This window comes from Propithecus coquereli, unplaced genomic scaffold (genome assembly GCF_000956105.1).
Source record: "Propithecus coquereli isolate 6110/MARCELLA unplaced genomic scaffold, Pcoq_1.0 Scaffold277, whole genome shotgun sequence".
Classification (NCBI taxonomy): domain Eukaryota; kingdom Metazoa; phylum Chordata; class Mammalia; order Primates; family Indriidae; genus Propithecus; species Propithecus coquereli.
The window spans coordinates 989,062-1,005,483 of NW_012148363.1; positions in this window are offsets into that span (position 1 = coordinate 989,062).

Sequence of the window (16,422 nt, forward strand, 5' to 3'; positions counted from 1 at the left end):
AATTTTACAAAGATGCTGAATAATGGAGAGCATATATAATAAATGTTATAATATCATCATATTTTTCTGATGAAACTACAACTCTAGTTAAGTAAAACTTTCTTTCTGCTATATGGCTGTACCTGTATAGTTCAGTATGGTTGGGGAAGCTAAGAAAAACACACATCCATGATAACTGGTCTCACTTTAAATTTATTATCAATAGCTCCAAGTGGGTCTTTAATGCAATTATACTATATTTTCTTAATTCATTTTTCTTCCACTCTGTTAGATAATTTTTTCATGGTTTCTTTTATTTCTGCAAACCTCCAGTACCTCTTCCTTCTTCATCACTCTCAGTTGATGCCTTAGTTTCCTATTTCACTGAGAAAATTGAAGCATTCTAAAGAGACCTTCCACAAGTTCCCATAATTTATCACCCGCCTACCAGTAGCTATGCTCTTATATTCCATCATCTCTCTTGTTACCGTGTCCACTCATGCTTCTACCCAAGCCAGCATCTCCATCTGTGCACAAGATCCCATCTATTTTTGCCTACTCCAACATTTCTCCATACTTTCAGCAACATTATGCATATTTCTCTTTCTGCCCAATCATTCCCTTTAGCATACAACTACACTGTTAATTCATCCATTATAAAAACTCTCCCTTGGTACCACTTTGCTTCACAACTACATCCCCGTGTCTTTCTATCTGTTGTGGCAAAACTCCTTGAGGAAGTTCTGAATCCACTGTCATTAATTTATCTTATCATTCTCTCTTGTACTTATTGCAGTCAGGTTCCCCTCCCCCTGCCCATGTTCCATTGGAATTATTAAATTTCTCAGGGTCACCAAAGACATCCATATTGCTAATTTCAATGGCCAATTCTCATATTTTGGGCACTATCTGAAACATTTGAACACAAATGATCCCCTACTTCTTGTAAAATTACTTTTTTCTCTTGATGTCCATCATTTCTGTAATGTTTCTGGCTACTTTTCCCAGTGCCTTTATCAGTTCCTCATTTTCCTGAACTCTAATCCTTAGATCTTTTATCTTTCCTATCTATATTCACTCCCAAGGTGTTGCCATTCCGCTATCACGGTTTTAAATACCATTTCTAGGTTTATAACTCTAAAATTTGTATACCATAGCTAGAATATTCCTCATATCTTCACAACTATATATCCAATTGCCTATTCAATATACATTTGTCCATCTCCAACTTAAAGAGTTGAGACATCTTAACTCCAACTTGAAAGTGTTTCAAACTCAGCTACTGGTGTGTGGCTTCTTCTGCTACTTACCTACACTGCTTAATGGTGACCACATTATTCTAGTTACTTGGTCAAACCTTTGGTGTCAGTCTTGATTCTTTTTTCTCATACCTGGTCTATCAACAAATTTTGTCTAGTCTGTCTTCAAAATAGATCCAGAATTCAAACCTGTGTCTCTTGACTCCAGCTGCCACGATTCTTATCCCTGCTACCACGAACTCTCTCTGGGGTTATTCTCATGCCACTTTATTTATTTATTTATTTTTTATTTCAGCATATTATGGGGGTACAGATGTTTAGGTTATGTATGTTGCCCTTGCCCCCCCTCCCCCATGCCACTTTAATTGGTCTTACAGCTTCCATACTTCCCCAATGTAGTCTGTACTCAACAGCCTATTTAAAAATTTAAGCCCACCCCCTAAGTAGTGAAGAAAACTGTGAGCAGAAGCTCCCAATGCTGAGTCAGAGCTCTGGGAATTCTAGAATCTCAGAAACAACCCACATTCCTCACAGTGGGTTGTGCTCTGAGGTTCTCGTGTAGCCTGTTCAGGCAGGTTGGCCCTCAGCAACCATAGCATATTCCACTAGTGAAGGCTAATGAGTATTTTCTGTGTGCAAAGTGGTGTGTTAGGGCTATCTGCTCTATCTTAAAAAAGAAAAAGTATTACTAAAATAACACTCTTTGTAATAAAGTTTAAAATATAAAAAATAAAAATTTAAGCCCACCCCAATAATTCACATATGTCTTCTTTGCTCTATGTTTTTCCTTTAGGTCTCATTTCTCACGATATTAAATATTTTACTTTTTAAATCATGTTTATCATCTTTCTTCTTTAATAGCATGCATAGTCTATGAGGGCAGGTATTTTAGGCCTTTTTAAAATCATTACTCTATCTCCAGTGTCTGTTAAATGCCTGACATATAGTTAGAAGCATGACCAGTTCTGTTTTGAATGAATGACTCAAAGAGCCTATAATAAATTTGGGGGAATGGGCAGGAGGTAAAGTAAGAAGTAATATGTTAGGAGACAAAAATTTTTGAGTTGTCATTACAGATGAGATAATTAAAACATGTAAATGCATAGTGTAGAGGAAAGCCAGCAAGTAGAGAATAAAGAAAACTGCTAAATTGGAGGAGTAAAGAAAAGTAACCCACTTCATGAAAGATATAGAGAAAAATTGACAGACAATACTACAGAAACTAAAAATGAGGAGATAAGTTTTGTTAAGTGCACTGGAGAATTTGATAAGAGTCAAAATAAAAAAATGTAATTCCATTAGGAAAATGGTTCAATTGAACAGTCTCTGAGCATTGATGGGTTATAAATCAGATTGTAGGGGTTTAGGGAAGTAAGGGATAGGTAAGAGCAATGGAATTTGGATGTAGGTTGCTTGTTTGAGGAGTATAGCTATAAAATAATGTCAAATGACAGGAGAAGAATTAAAACAGACTAGTATTTTCAAAGAGGAAGAATTTTCAAGATTTGGAAATTAAAACATATTTAAAAGAGAAATGAAAGTTAAGGGGAAAAAATAAAGTAGAAAAATGAGCACTAGTACAGGGACAAGGTCTCTTTGGAAGAGTGAATCCCATCCCAAACAAAGGAGGACAAGTTTAAGGAACCATGATGAGAACAGAGTGGACACATTGACCTAGTGCCCCACAGTCCTGTTAGGAAATTGTTCAAAAATTCACTATGAGGAGAATGTAGGCTAGATCTTAAGCAACTCATATTGTGAATTACCTTTCAACTTTTGTGATAGAAATTCCTTAATTCTGGCTCCCAAATATTCAACACATGTGTTTAACTCTGCATGTAGCATGACTTAGTGGCCAGTGCATACCTAATCCAAAGTTCCCAAACTATGAGTAGATGTTAGTCTGAGGCTTGGTTAATAAAGTGACCGTGCTCTCCTTCCAGGCCAGCTGTTCCAGGCAAACTCAGCCTCTGACTGTGCCTGAGGCAGGCTTGTGCTCTGAATATCACCTGGGGAAAAGGAACTGCTTGAAAACTCTGGTTCTACCACTTTTCTTTCTCTGATCTTGCCCCCTGAACCTCTTGCTACCTTCGGTTTTATAACCTGAACCTTAATTTCCTCATAGACTATATTAATAGCTTAATATATGTCAATTTTTATGATACCTAAAAGTTATAAAATTTGAGCACTGCTGATATGGTGGATTAAGACGGAGGAGTCCTCAGTTTCTAAAAAATTAAATAGTGACGATGGTGATATTTATTGAATGTCCTGATTTACTTCCAGAAATGTATTCATTCATTTGTGAGTTCTATTTCAGTAGTTATTTTCATACAAAATTGAATGTTGTTCCTGGCTGAGTAGAAAAAAGGCTGCTCATCTAAGAGGTCAAGAGTAATATTTTGTGGTTAAGACTGATGTTGCTTTAGTGCTATTCATTCATTGTTATTGCTATTGTTCTGTTATGTAAATAAAACTGGCCTTTTCCTTTCAGTGTGGTTGTGTTGTAGATTTAATTAAATTTGAACTTGGGGAAGGGCAGGGAAGCTTATCAGTTTTAAAGAAATTAAAAATGGAATCTAACAATTTAGAGTTATAAAGCATTGTAGCCCATTTAAAGTTAAGATATTAAAATAGGTTCTTTAATCAACCACTGTTATACTAACAGATTCAATCCATTAAAAGCATTAAATAGAACTGCATTTCCTATATAAAATTATCACATGTCAGCATTGCTGCATAATATGGAACTGACCAATGAAATAATTTTTACTTAATTGAAGTGCAAAAAATTCAGATTTCTCAGTAGAATACAGAAAGTTTCTAGAGTCAGCTATATTATGTGGAATGATCTCAAGTAACGTAATATGATAATGCCCATTCTGTTATTTAAAAATCTTACTACTAAAGTCATTTTGGTTTCAACAAATTAAAACTATTTTTGTGTATGTGGTACTTTCTCTGAGTTGAATGTTTTATCCCATTGAACTATACCCAGAATATGAGTTTCTGCCCAGGAAAGGATATAAATGTAGTTTGTTTTTTTTTTCTCACTTGAGCACTAGTATAAAGGCATCTATGTTCAATATTTAGTACTTATATATTAAATGCTATTCATTCATTACAGACTATTTGCTTCCCTTTATAATTACAGATGATTTGTGCATAGTGAAAAGTCATCATTTATAATCTTTGGTCAATTTAGTTACAGCATTAGTTAAATCCTTTTATTATTTCAAAATGTGGGGAAGTAGTTATGAAAGAAGAAATGCTGATTTAAAAATAGAAGCATTCTTTCTTGTCATTTTTATATGAACAAAAGGGTTTTTAAAATAATTTTAGCTTGAATTAATTCATATTGCAGTGTACAGCTAAGGAGTTTATATTTGGTATGAAAATGTGAAAAATTGATAAGTACTAACAAAGAAATAACAATGCCTAGTTGGTTATTCAAATTTGACTTAATCTGTATTTTTGTTATTTCTATAAAACTGAAAAAAATAGTTGCTCTATCAATTATGATACAAATAATGATCAATATCAGCAGAGTACAGCCATTAAAATCTATTGTTTTCAGTTAAAATTAGTGACGGAATTTTAATTCAAGTAATGAGACTTACCTTTCTTTCATTAATAGCTCAATGTCTACAACTTTATTTTCTTTTATAAACAAGGCTATCTTTTTTCAACAATTAAAAAAACATTTTCAACATTATTTCATATAAATAAATCTGGCATTTAAGAAAGAAACAACTACCCGTCTGTCCTACCCCCACACAATTGTTCAAATTGACAAGCTGGATTCTGCAAGACCTTATTCTAGCCAATGTGGGACTCTGCATTTGCAAATGACGAAAAAGTCATGCTGATATTTTAGTAGCATTTTTATATGCCTCCTTCATAGATGAAATATGGTATTCTTTTCTTTAAAAGAGAGAGAGAGAGACCTCACTATGTCACATGATTGGTTGCTATAGGGTTTTTCTTTCAAAAGACGTATCTGACAACGCAGAATAGCAGATTGCATAGATGATAGTCGTATTTTTCTCCTTTATAACATAAAATTTGTTTAGGAAAGTACATTTTAAAAATGGAGATGGTGTGTCATGAGCAGTACAGTTACAAAGGCAGATAGAACATAGGCAATGTGTGATTGTCTTTTGAAGAAAGCAATAATATGGCTACCAGAAGGTTTCAGAAATGTCTGGTGAAAAATTCCAGCCTCCGACCACGTGTGAGTCTAAAATGAGCAAAGGGAAAATTCCTTCCATGTTAACATATTTCCACTTCAAACATTTTGAATAGACAAACTCACCTTGCTGGGGGATCTCATGTATGCGATTTTATTAACAGGGGAGAATTACGGAGTCCCTGCCACAACTCAGAGATAAAGTGTTCAGGATATAATTCCAATATCTTGCAGGCGCATATGCATGCCTCACTTTCAACATGCATATAAAATGGCTACATGTAGAAAGGCTGTATAACCATAGTAATTGTCGGGATAAATGAATACTGAATGGAAGAATTGTCACTATGACATGTTTTACACTACGTACGTGTTAAAAATCCTTTTATGCCAATAATTTGCATAACATGCTTAGACAAGCATATGTTGTCCCTCAATTTCTTAAAAGAAATGACCCAAGTTAATAGTGCAGCAATAAATATATTCATATTTCATTATATACAGCTAGCGTGGGCTATAATGATCCCACAGTAAATAAAAGAAAAAAACAGAAATAAGGTACTTGTGGTACTTTTAGTCTGATAGTTCAGGAAAAGCAATTATAATTTTATATATACATATAGATATATAGCAATTTTAGGAATTTATTCTTATTATAAATGTCTTTCATGTTCGATTTCTTTTAAAGAAAATTTCATCGTAGATGTTCAAAACATGTTTTGAATATTTAATGTGACAATATCCACCTGATGTTTATATCTAACAAATTTAAATTTACCAATCCAGGTATTGGCAACCTATCTAGTACAGTTGTTTTCTAATATGCACATTAAAACCATTTGTCAAATCTGAAGGAAAAACAGACTTTGGGGATTCTTACATATTTTTCAATAACTGATAATCAATTTATTAAAATAGATGATGCAAGGTGACTTCAGCTTTGACTCCTGGCTATATATGTATTTTTTATACTTCACCCATTAGCTACTTTTATTCCAAACAGCATCTTCTAAAAAGTGAGTATGTTATTTTAATAGGCCTACTTCAATATATGTGTTGTGAAAAGAATTTCTACACAGAGGCACTAGCTATGCTGCACTGAAGTCATAACCAGTCTACAAAATAACCCTGGAGACGTTATATTCTTGCAGAATTCATGTGCAATAGAACTGCTGCATTTTTTTAATATTCACTGTTTAGCTCAATTACAATATAAAAGTGCTATTTACAACATTAGTTTGAAATTACATACCACTTTATTTGAAGAAGGGTAACAAACACAAATACAGACACTGATCAGAAATAGGAGAATCAGTGCTATGGCTTAAAGGAATGAAATATCATGGGGATGAGAAGGTTGACCTAGATACCTTCGTTATGCCACAGAAATTCTATATAATCACTTATGAAGTAAGTCATTAAATACAGTGAGGTGGTTTTCTGTTTTGTAATTTTTGTTCTCAAATATTTCAAACCAGCTTCTTACCTGCACAGGCTTTGGGTCCAGGTAGACTCTGTTGTGAGGATTAAAGTGTCAGATGAGTGAGTTTTACTAAATCCTTTCCTCCTTCACCATCTTAGATTTATTTTGACTCTTATAATAGCTGTACTATTTGTATTTAATTTAATTGTTCTTGATTTTGTATAATTCTCCACTTATTTAAATGAAGCTTCTGACTGTGAAATAAAACTCTTCAGTGGGCTCCCTCTTTCCTGAATGAGAGCAGGCATCTGGATTAAGACAAGTGAGTGATCCTGCTTTTGCCCTCCACTTTGGAAATGAGCAATAAGCCCCCTGCCTCCCCATCTCTCCTCATTCTATCTATATCCCTGTATGAATCCAGCTTATCTGTGGGGGGACAGGAAGCTGAGAAGAGATTTGTGGAATTGAATCAGTCTAGGGAAGCTTTTTCAATAGCTGTTCTCAAATAGCTGAGGTAGATGTTACCTGGTTTCAAATGTCTTGGGCCATGCTCAATCCATCTTATGTACCATATTAAACCAAGAGATGTCATCCTTGGGAACCACACTAGTGGTGGGAGCTCCTTGGCAAGACTGCAGTTAAATCAACAGGAGGTACTTTCTTTGGTACCTACCACAGTGCTTTATTATCAGATTTTCTTTATTGCAAGAAAGAAGAAAGAGACAAAGAAAGACACTTTATAATATCTATACTAGTAGATTAATCTTAATTATTTTCCTGGTTTGCCTTGTAGAGATAGAAAATAACTGATTGAATTGAAATGATGATCTGTTCAGGATCTGCTGTCACGTGATGGCACAAACATTGGGCTAAGAATAAGTCACCTGGGTTCTGGCTCAATCACCGTCGAACTACTTCATTCAAGTCAAGTTGCTCATACTTTCAAAAATTGTTTGCAGCCTATAAAATGGGGGAAAAGATGTTTTTAGTTACCCAGAATAGTATTTATCACATAACATGTGATATTATATTAACTCAAAACAATCTAGATTCTTTTAAACTTCCTGTTATAGAAATTCACCTATATCGTATATACTCTCCATACACACACACACAAACACACACACACATATATACATAAATACACTGGTCTCATATTATAATACTGCTCTGTGCCCTCCTTTTGTTTCACTGACAATATGTCTGGCTACCTTTCCGTGTCATTAAATATTATAGCTTTGGTCTTAAATTTAGTATAGTACTTTATAATAGGCATAAACTATAATTTAATTAATTAGTCCCATATAGATATATATGTAAACTGTTTTTAAGTTCTCAGTTTAATGAATAATGCTGCAATAACATTATTGTATCATCTTGTTTTGTTTATTTGCTTTATTTGTTTCTTGTTTCTCTGATTAGTCCATACAAAATTTTGATATAATCAAACTTATCCACATTTTTTTTATTTCTAGTTTTTATGACATGGTTAGAAAGGCTTTCCATAGTTTTAATTTATAAATATTTTAAGCATTTTTTCTATGAATAAGTTTATGGTTTCATTTATGCAAGCAACTAGTGACAGAGCTGACATCAGAGCCCTGCTGGTAGAGATACTTTTTTTTTTCAGATGGCTAACCATTTCAAATATATAGTAATTTAACAATCTATTTTCCTACTAATTTGAATATTTTTAATATTTTATTTAATTTATTTATAGATTATTATATTCATTTAGTTTGCAATGTTTGCACTAGTACAACACTTTTTAAATGACTAAAGTATTGTGAATAAAATCATTATTTATCTATTTCTAACATAAGGATGTAGAGATAGGTAGGAAAAATCCCCCAACTTAAAGTATGATAGGAAGTATTGGTTCTGTGCTTTAGGAAACTTTAGCAATGTCTTGAAAAGGTACCTGGGAGCAATAAGAGAGACGGAGGAAGAAAGACGAAGAAAAATACATATAGATGAAAGGCATTGCAATCCCAAAGGAGGTGGAAACCATCTGTAATGATTTGTACCTTCCTATGTAGTACTGTGTATATTTGTATCAGAGTTAAGAAGGGCATCATTGGATTGTTCCAGCCCTGGGAGTTAAATGTGGTGGTTACAGAAGGACAAACTGATATGGCCTGGGGAGAGCCAAGAAGAGGCTACCAAAAACGATGACCCGTGAGGTTGAAGCTAGAGGAAGAAGGACATAAAACCAGGAGAATACTGATAGATGGAGAGATGAAGTAAGACTTGTCAAGAAATTGTAGATGTTGATGAAATTCAAGAGCTCATTAAATGTAACTTAGAGAGTAAAAGAACTGAGGAGGTAGAGTTGCGGTCAGAGATGAGGAGATTGAAACTTGCATGGCTGTAATGAGTACAATAAATCCAATGTTCTTTTCTTTGTGCTGTCTATTTTTATACAAGGAAATTATCAGAAGGGTGAGATACAAGTTGAATGAAATGAGGGAATAAAAAATTTTATGGACGAGAAAGTCTAAAATTCATCAGCTATAGTGAGTCAGGAAAAGGTTTAGAAGGAAAGGAGGGAAAACTGTATTTTTTTTTTTTTAGGAAAAGTAAAGTCTTATTAGGATTAGGGATATGAGGCAATATATTTAATAGAAAAATAGGAATGTCAAACATTTTGGGGGGAAAAAAGTGGGGCTGATCTAAAATGTGATGCAGAGTCATTGATGATGCAGCAGGAGGAGAAAGAGAAAGTGGCATAAATATTTGAACGGAGTTCTCCAAGTTCAATTAAATGATTAGGCAGGTCCCCAAATTAAATTAGATGCCAAGAAACCGTTGGCAAACAAAGTGCAGTAATTAAGTGCCACGGGGCGAGGAATGAGGCCGAGCCTCACCACATTCTGCCACTTCCTCGTGGCCCTGTTCTCCGTTCCATGATGGGAAACTTAGTAACGGAACAAACCAATCGCAGTCCAAAATGACACAAAAAAGATAACTGAAACAAGATGCTGAGGATAAACACAACTGTGGCCAGAGACGTCGATTCCAAGGGCAGCTCTGCACTGGCCAAATGGGAATTTACACTCTTGTTTAAGTAACGTGCCAGGCTCCTGGGGTCCAGTCTGAATGAAGGAAGATGCAGTGTTCATAAAGAAAGAAAAGCATGCTGTAAGTTAGTTAATAAGCACTGAGTGCCCTTCAAATAAAGATATGCATGGATTAGTAGCCTGGATAATAACCAGAATTTCAAGCTTCTAATACAAGTTCTAGCCTGCAGACACTGGGCTCACATTGCAGGCAGCGCAGTAGCACTAAAATGCCAAGGGTAGAGGCCGAATTGGAATCTCAGATTAGAATGTGAAGACCAGAATCTTGAAATATCTGAGAGCTCCTACCAAGGTTCTAACATTAATTCAGCATCTGTAACATGTCTATACACACATATGTATATACATATTACATATATATAGTCATAGCTTGTTCCTGTTCTTATTTTGACTTGGTTGTTCTAATGTTTAAATGTGGTCACAATTTCACCTCCAGATAATTCATTTTGGTGTTTTATATGTGTGGTTTTAAGTAGTAAAATAGTCTTTCTGTTGGAGAGTTGAGGAGACCTTCTAAACAATTGCAATTGTCAGAGGGAAGTAACTTGAAGTTTATTTGTTCCTTAGATCCAAGTATTCAAGAGACATTTAATTACTTCACCTCTAATGGATAGCATTAGCTTTGCTGTGTATGAACAAAAACAAAGAAAACATTGTAGCAGCTGAAAGAAATTCTGTTGCTATCTAAGGCAGTTTACAAGGATCAGAAACCAATTAATTCAAGAAAGTAAAATTGTACGGTACTATAATACTATTTACCCTTAAAAAAGAAGGGGATTCTGTAATTTGTGACAATATCGATCAACCTGGAGGACATTATGCTAAGTGAATTAAACCAGGCACAGAAAAGCAAATACCACATAATCTCACTTATAAGTGGAATCCAAAAAAGTCATACTCAGAAGTAGAGACGAGAATGGTGGTTACTAGAGGATGGGGGTGGGGGAGAACAGCGGGAATTGGTTAAAGGGTACAAAGCTTCAGATAGACAGGAGGAATAAGTTTTCAGATCTATTGCACAGCAGGGTGATTATAGTCAATAATAATGTATCAAATATTTCAAAATAACTGAGAGAGTAAATTTCAAATATCTTACCACAAAAAATGATAGGTAAGCAAGGTGATGGGTGTATTAATTAGCTTGATTTAATCATTCCACATTGTATACATATATCAAGACATTACATTGTACCCCATTTATCACATGATTATGATTTTTCAACTAAAAATAATATTAATTTCTTAAAAAGTAGAAATCCAGAAGTTATTTTTCTTTAATACTAAAAAACAGTAGAGGATTTAAAGGAAGGCTCTTACATCATGGCTTTAAAATAGGAAGTATTTTTCTTTCATTCATTCGTTTTCTTTAGACAAATTATCACATTCATTCACACGGCATTCATTAGATTAAGTAGATCCAAGGGCCATGATCTCTAATTTAGGGATGTGCAAGTGAATACAGAAAACTCAAATGAACTATCCAAAGAAGGGCAACTAGTGACAGAGCTGACATCAGAGCCCTGCTACTTTTATAGTTTAAAACTCTTTCTAACTGGCCCATACTTTCTTTTTGGACTCTTAAAGCAAAAATGGTTTCTGTAATATAATCCTTCAATAAAGTAGATTGGATTATTACTAAATTATAAAAATTATAATATGAGATTGCTCAGTACTTGATAAATCTTCTCCCTAAATCACCAACAATGCACAAACTTTCAGGTTATAGCCTCAAGTATCATTAACTGAATTGCAGAAAGCATAGAAAGCAGAAAAGTTTTCCATTTTTATAACTGGCAGTCAAGAATACATGCAATAAATTCTATACAAAAATTACTTTTGAATGGCATTATGTGTTAGAGAATTTTGCCTAAATAAAGAACTTATCTGTGAAATGGGGATAAAGCCTATGACTGCTTTGCTTCATATGGAGTGAGGATTAATGAATAACCCTGACAGACTGCTCTCATTACTTCACAATCTGTTAATTTATAATTTACAATAGTTCAACCATTAATGGATTGAGCTTTAACATACACTTGTCTTAAAAAAAAAGAGACATGTGTTCTCCATTAGAACCACATCCTAAATATCAGGGTAAAGCAGTTTTACTTTATCTACAGAGAAACAAATAAGAGAGAAATTTAAATTTCAGTAATAGAGATTAAGAATAGATATTTTAAAAACTCATTACTTCACAATCTGTTAATTTATAATTTACAATAGTTCAACCATTAATGGATTGAGCTTTAACATACACTTGTCTTAAAAAAAAAGAGACTTCTGAATTAAATTAATAAAGTACACAAAATTGTTCTGTTACTCCAGAAGGAAATATTTATCTTTTTTAAACATTCAGGCTGGTTTTAAGTAGCTTAATCGTACCTACTGGCTACAAATAATAATTTTGCTAATTATTTTCCTAATAATCCATGCACATTTTGCAGAACGCCTACTTTACAACATTTTATTTACTATTTTTATGTTACCATCTATAATTGAAAGTCATTCAATGGCTTTTCAATTTTTTAATGATAAACTTTAGACTTTATAGTGTTCAAACTTACCTTTCTCCCATGAACTAAGTTTTTTCTATGTCTCCTACTCATGCCTGCTCCTTTTTTTCCAGCTTTTCTTAATGACTTTAGTTTAGACCTTCCTGATTTATTAACTAGATTATTAGTTATTCTTCTATGTCACTGTACCTTTCTGGAAAAGACACTGTATGTCACATTTTCTTTCATTCCCGGTGTCCATCAGCAACTATTGTTGCCATAATGATGTTTGGAGATGGCATCTGGTAGTACTACCTTGTTGTTTAAAATCCTTTAATGATTCCTTATTGCCTATAGAATAGAGTCTGATACCCTACTCATATCTATTAAAAGAAAAACGTTAGACAGATTAAATTTAACAGAGTTTATTTGAGCAAAGAACTATTCGTGAATCAGGCGGTGCTCAGAAAAGGAGAGATTCAGAGAGCTCTACCCAGCCATGTGAGCAGGCAGTATTTATAGACAGAAGAAAGAAGTGCCCTACAGAAACAGCTTGATTGGTTACAGCTGGACATTTGTCGTATATGGACATGATCTGGTCAGTTGGCAGACCATGACTGGCTGAAGCTCAGCTATCTGATACAACAATACACTCTGAAATTATGTTGCGCTTTGTTTACATGCTAAGTTAGGCTGTAGTTTGCTATGTAGGGATTCAAAGTACAAAGGCAGTTTTAAGCCAGATTTAATTTAACACATTATATGTGATTCTCTATGTCTCACCTTCATGTTGTTGCACATCTTCACTTTCCAGCCCTGGACTCCATGCATAAAGCTTACACTCAGGTTCATTTGCTTTTCCAGAATCTCTTTCCCTTCACTTTTCATGCTTCTGTATCTTTTTTTCATCCTGGTCATTCTTCCAGATATGCCTTTTACTACTGTCTCAGACCTTTCTACAGTAGGTGAACAGCTGTTCAAGCTTTACCATTTCCATGTTGACTTTCTCGACATTGCTTCTTATGCACACCTACTAAAATCTGTAAACATATTCATAAATAATAATAAGGATCACTAATGTTTATTGAACACTTTTCCTAAACACTTCATGAATTATCTATTTAGCAGTCACTACAATTATGTGAGAATGATACTCGTTAGTTCCTTTCACCACTGCAGATCCTGTGAGGCTCAGAGAGATGATGTAACTTGTTCAAGGTAATTCAGCTAGTAAGTTAAGGAGCTAAAGTCATATCGTGTTCTGCTATCATGTCGTCTAATGGCACTCATTTGTTTTAGGTCTGTCTTTCCCTGACACAAAAAAAACTCTGAGAGCTGAAACAATGCCTTTTAAGTATCTTCAGCACCCAGTTGTAGAATGGAATATAATAATATAAGAATAATCAAATAGTTACATGAGCTAGTCAAAGATGTACTAAAATTATGAGTAATACAATTGTATTATTGATGATTATGTTCATCCTTTCTATGGTGAAATATGAAATAGCCTCTTACTGCACCGGTACATTTTCATTTTAATAAATGCCAAGTGTGTGCTCATGCTCTCTCTCTTTTTTTCTTTTTTGTATCAAACAACTATACACTGCTTCTTCTTCTTTAGTAAAAGAACTCTTATTCTGGCAAAGGTATGAAGGACCACAGTATGAAGGACCACTTCATAAGAGGCTTCAAAGGTGAATATTAATCAGACTAAGCTAATCACAATTATTGCTTCTTTGCTGGTGATTAGTTTAGGAATGGACATGTGGTGCACTTCTAGCAGGAAGGGCCAGTCTTTCTGAGAAGGTTTTGTTACTCTTAAAAAGGAGTATTAGAAAGAGACCTCCCCCCTTCTGGTCTTTGGATGTGTGAGGTGATGTTTTTCTTGGTGCTTCTGTAAGCATCTTTGACTGGAATGGGGGCAGGTTCTTTACTAAATATAGCAAAGAAGAAATAAGAAAAAATTTGAGCTTTTGTTGCAGATGAAATGTTGACCTAGCCCATTCTGGAAGTATTCCGTCTCCAGACCTCTTATGATATGAGATAATATATTTTTTTCTGTATACGCTACTTAATTTTTTTTCAATTGTTGTTTTTCAGAAATTTTGTTATGTACCTTCGTACAGTTTTCTTGGTATTTAACCTACTCAGGGTTCACAAGTGTACATATTTATTGTGAATTGTAGTGGATGGGTTTCAACAACTTTGGCAAATTCTTGGCTATTATCCTTTCGAATATTCTTTTCTAGCCCACTTCCCCTCTTCTTTCCTCCTGACTCCAATTATTCATATGTTACACTGTTTGCTATTGCCCCACAGATCTCAGATACTCTATTTTTTTCTCCTTGTGTTTCAGTTTAGATAATTTCTGTTGACTTGTCTTCAAGTTCACTGATTTCTTTTTCTGTGCCCAGTGTCCAGTGTACTGATCAACTAAATGAAATGAATCCTTCATTTATGATATTGTAGTTTTCAATTCTACTTTTCCATTTGGCTCTTTTTTCTTTTTTATGATTTCCATGACTCTGATGAAATTACCTCTCTGTTTATTTATATTGTCCACTTTTCCAGTTTCATTTAACATACTCATCATAATTACTTTAAAGTCCCTGCCAGATAATTCCAATATTTCTTTCATTTCTGGATCTGCTTCTCTGGGTGATGAGTCACTTTTCCTGTTTTCTTCATATGCATCATTATATTTTTATTGTATGCAGGATATATTGTGTCCAAAAGAACAGTAAAGACTGAAGTATAATAAGTAGTAGAAAAACCCAGGATAAGGAGGGTTCATTTTTCTCCCAGGCTGCTGGAGTGGGAGGCTGAGCCAATCTAATCTATAAATGAGTTAAGGCTGTTGCTATAGTTTGATTCAATCCACCAATGGCGTCACATAATTTGAGGTCAAAATCAGGACCTTCCTTTCAGCAGGTCTGGAGATCTGAGCACCCAGGAGACTCTAGATACTTCTTGTGCTTTAGAGTCCCCCACCAGCTTTCACGCCACAAGAGATCTCATCACGCTTATAGCAGCCACTGGCTGGCTGAGCTGCTGGGGTGCTCTCTGCTCTCCAGTCCTGCCCTCAGCTTTCTGTACCTTAGGAGACTCCTTTCCACAGCTGCTGTCACACGCGCAGCTTTGAACCGCTGAAGTGGTAGATTTGGTGAAGGCCTGGAGAGTCCTTGAGGGGTTCCTTCGGTTCTCTGCCCTGCCCCCAGATTTGTCCGGCCCTGCATGTTTGGACCTCAAGAGGTGGTTTCTCTCAGCTCTCCTGCCCCTTCCCCAGCCTTAGGCAGCCACCGCTTCCTGTCCCACGATGGATGGGGCTCCTAGCCTGCTCTCAGCCCTCCCCAGGCCCTCAGCTCTATGGAGTCTTCTCCTGAGCGCTTAAGGAAGGCCTATGGGAAAGCGTTGGGGGTGTGTGTGCAGATTCTGTATGTGGCTACTGCCCACTGCATTCTAAAACAGTCATGCTTTTCTGTGCCAGCCAGCCTTAAATTTTTTTCTTTTAATTTTAGTAATCTTTTCTTCCTCCTATACTGTTCTCCTGACTGTTTCTCCAAGAATGAAAGTGGTTGTGGGTTTTCTTTCTCCTAGAAAGTGTCTGTCACTTTCTAGATTTTATTGTTATAGATAATAAAATCTAAATTATATTACTATTTATTTTATTATTATTGTGTTATTATTACCATGTTATTTGGGTGTTTTGCATCCTCAGCTCTGTGATGGTTTAAAACAACGACACAGCTATGATTGTATAGCATATCAGACTTATTCTCTCTGTTGAGAGGGAAGCAGTGCTATCCTGAGGCTGCCTTTATCCTAAGTGGAAAAGGAAGTCTCTTTAATACACATTTAATTGAGGTTTCTGGTACTTGGCAGTTGAATATATTCTAATCTGATCTATCCTGTACTTAAAATTATTCTTGGGGATTAGCAAAGCACAGATTATTTTAATTGCTTTTTTGTTGTTTATAAAGTTAACCAATTTTCTGTTATA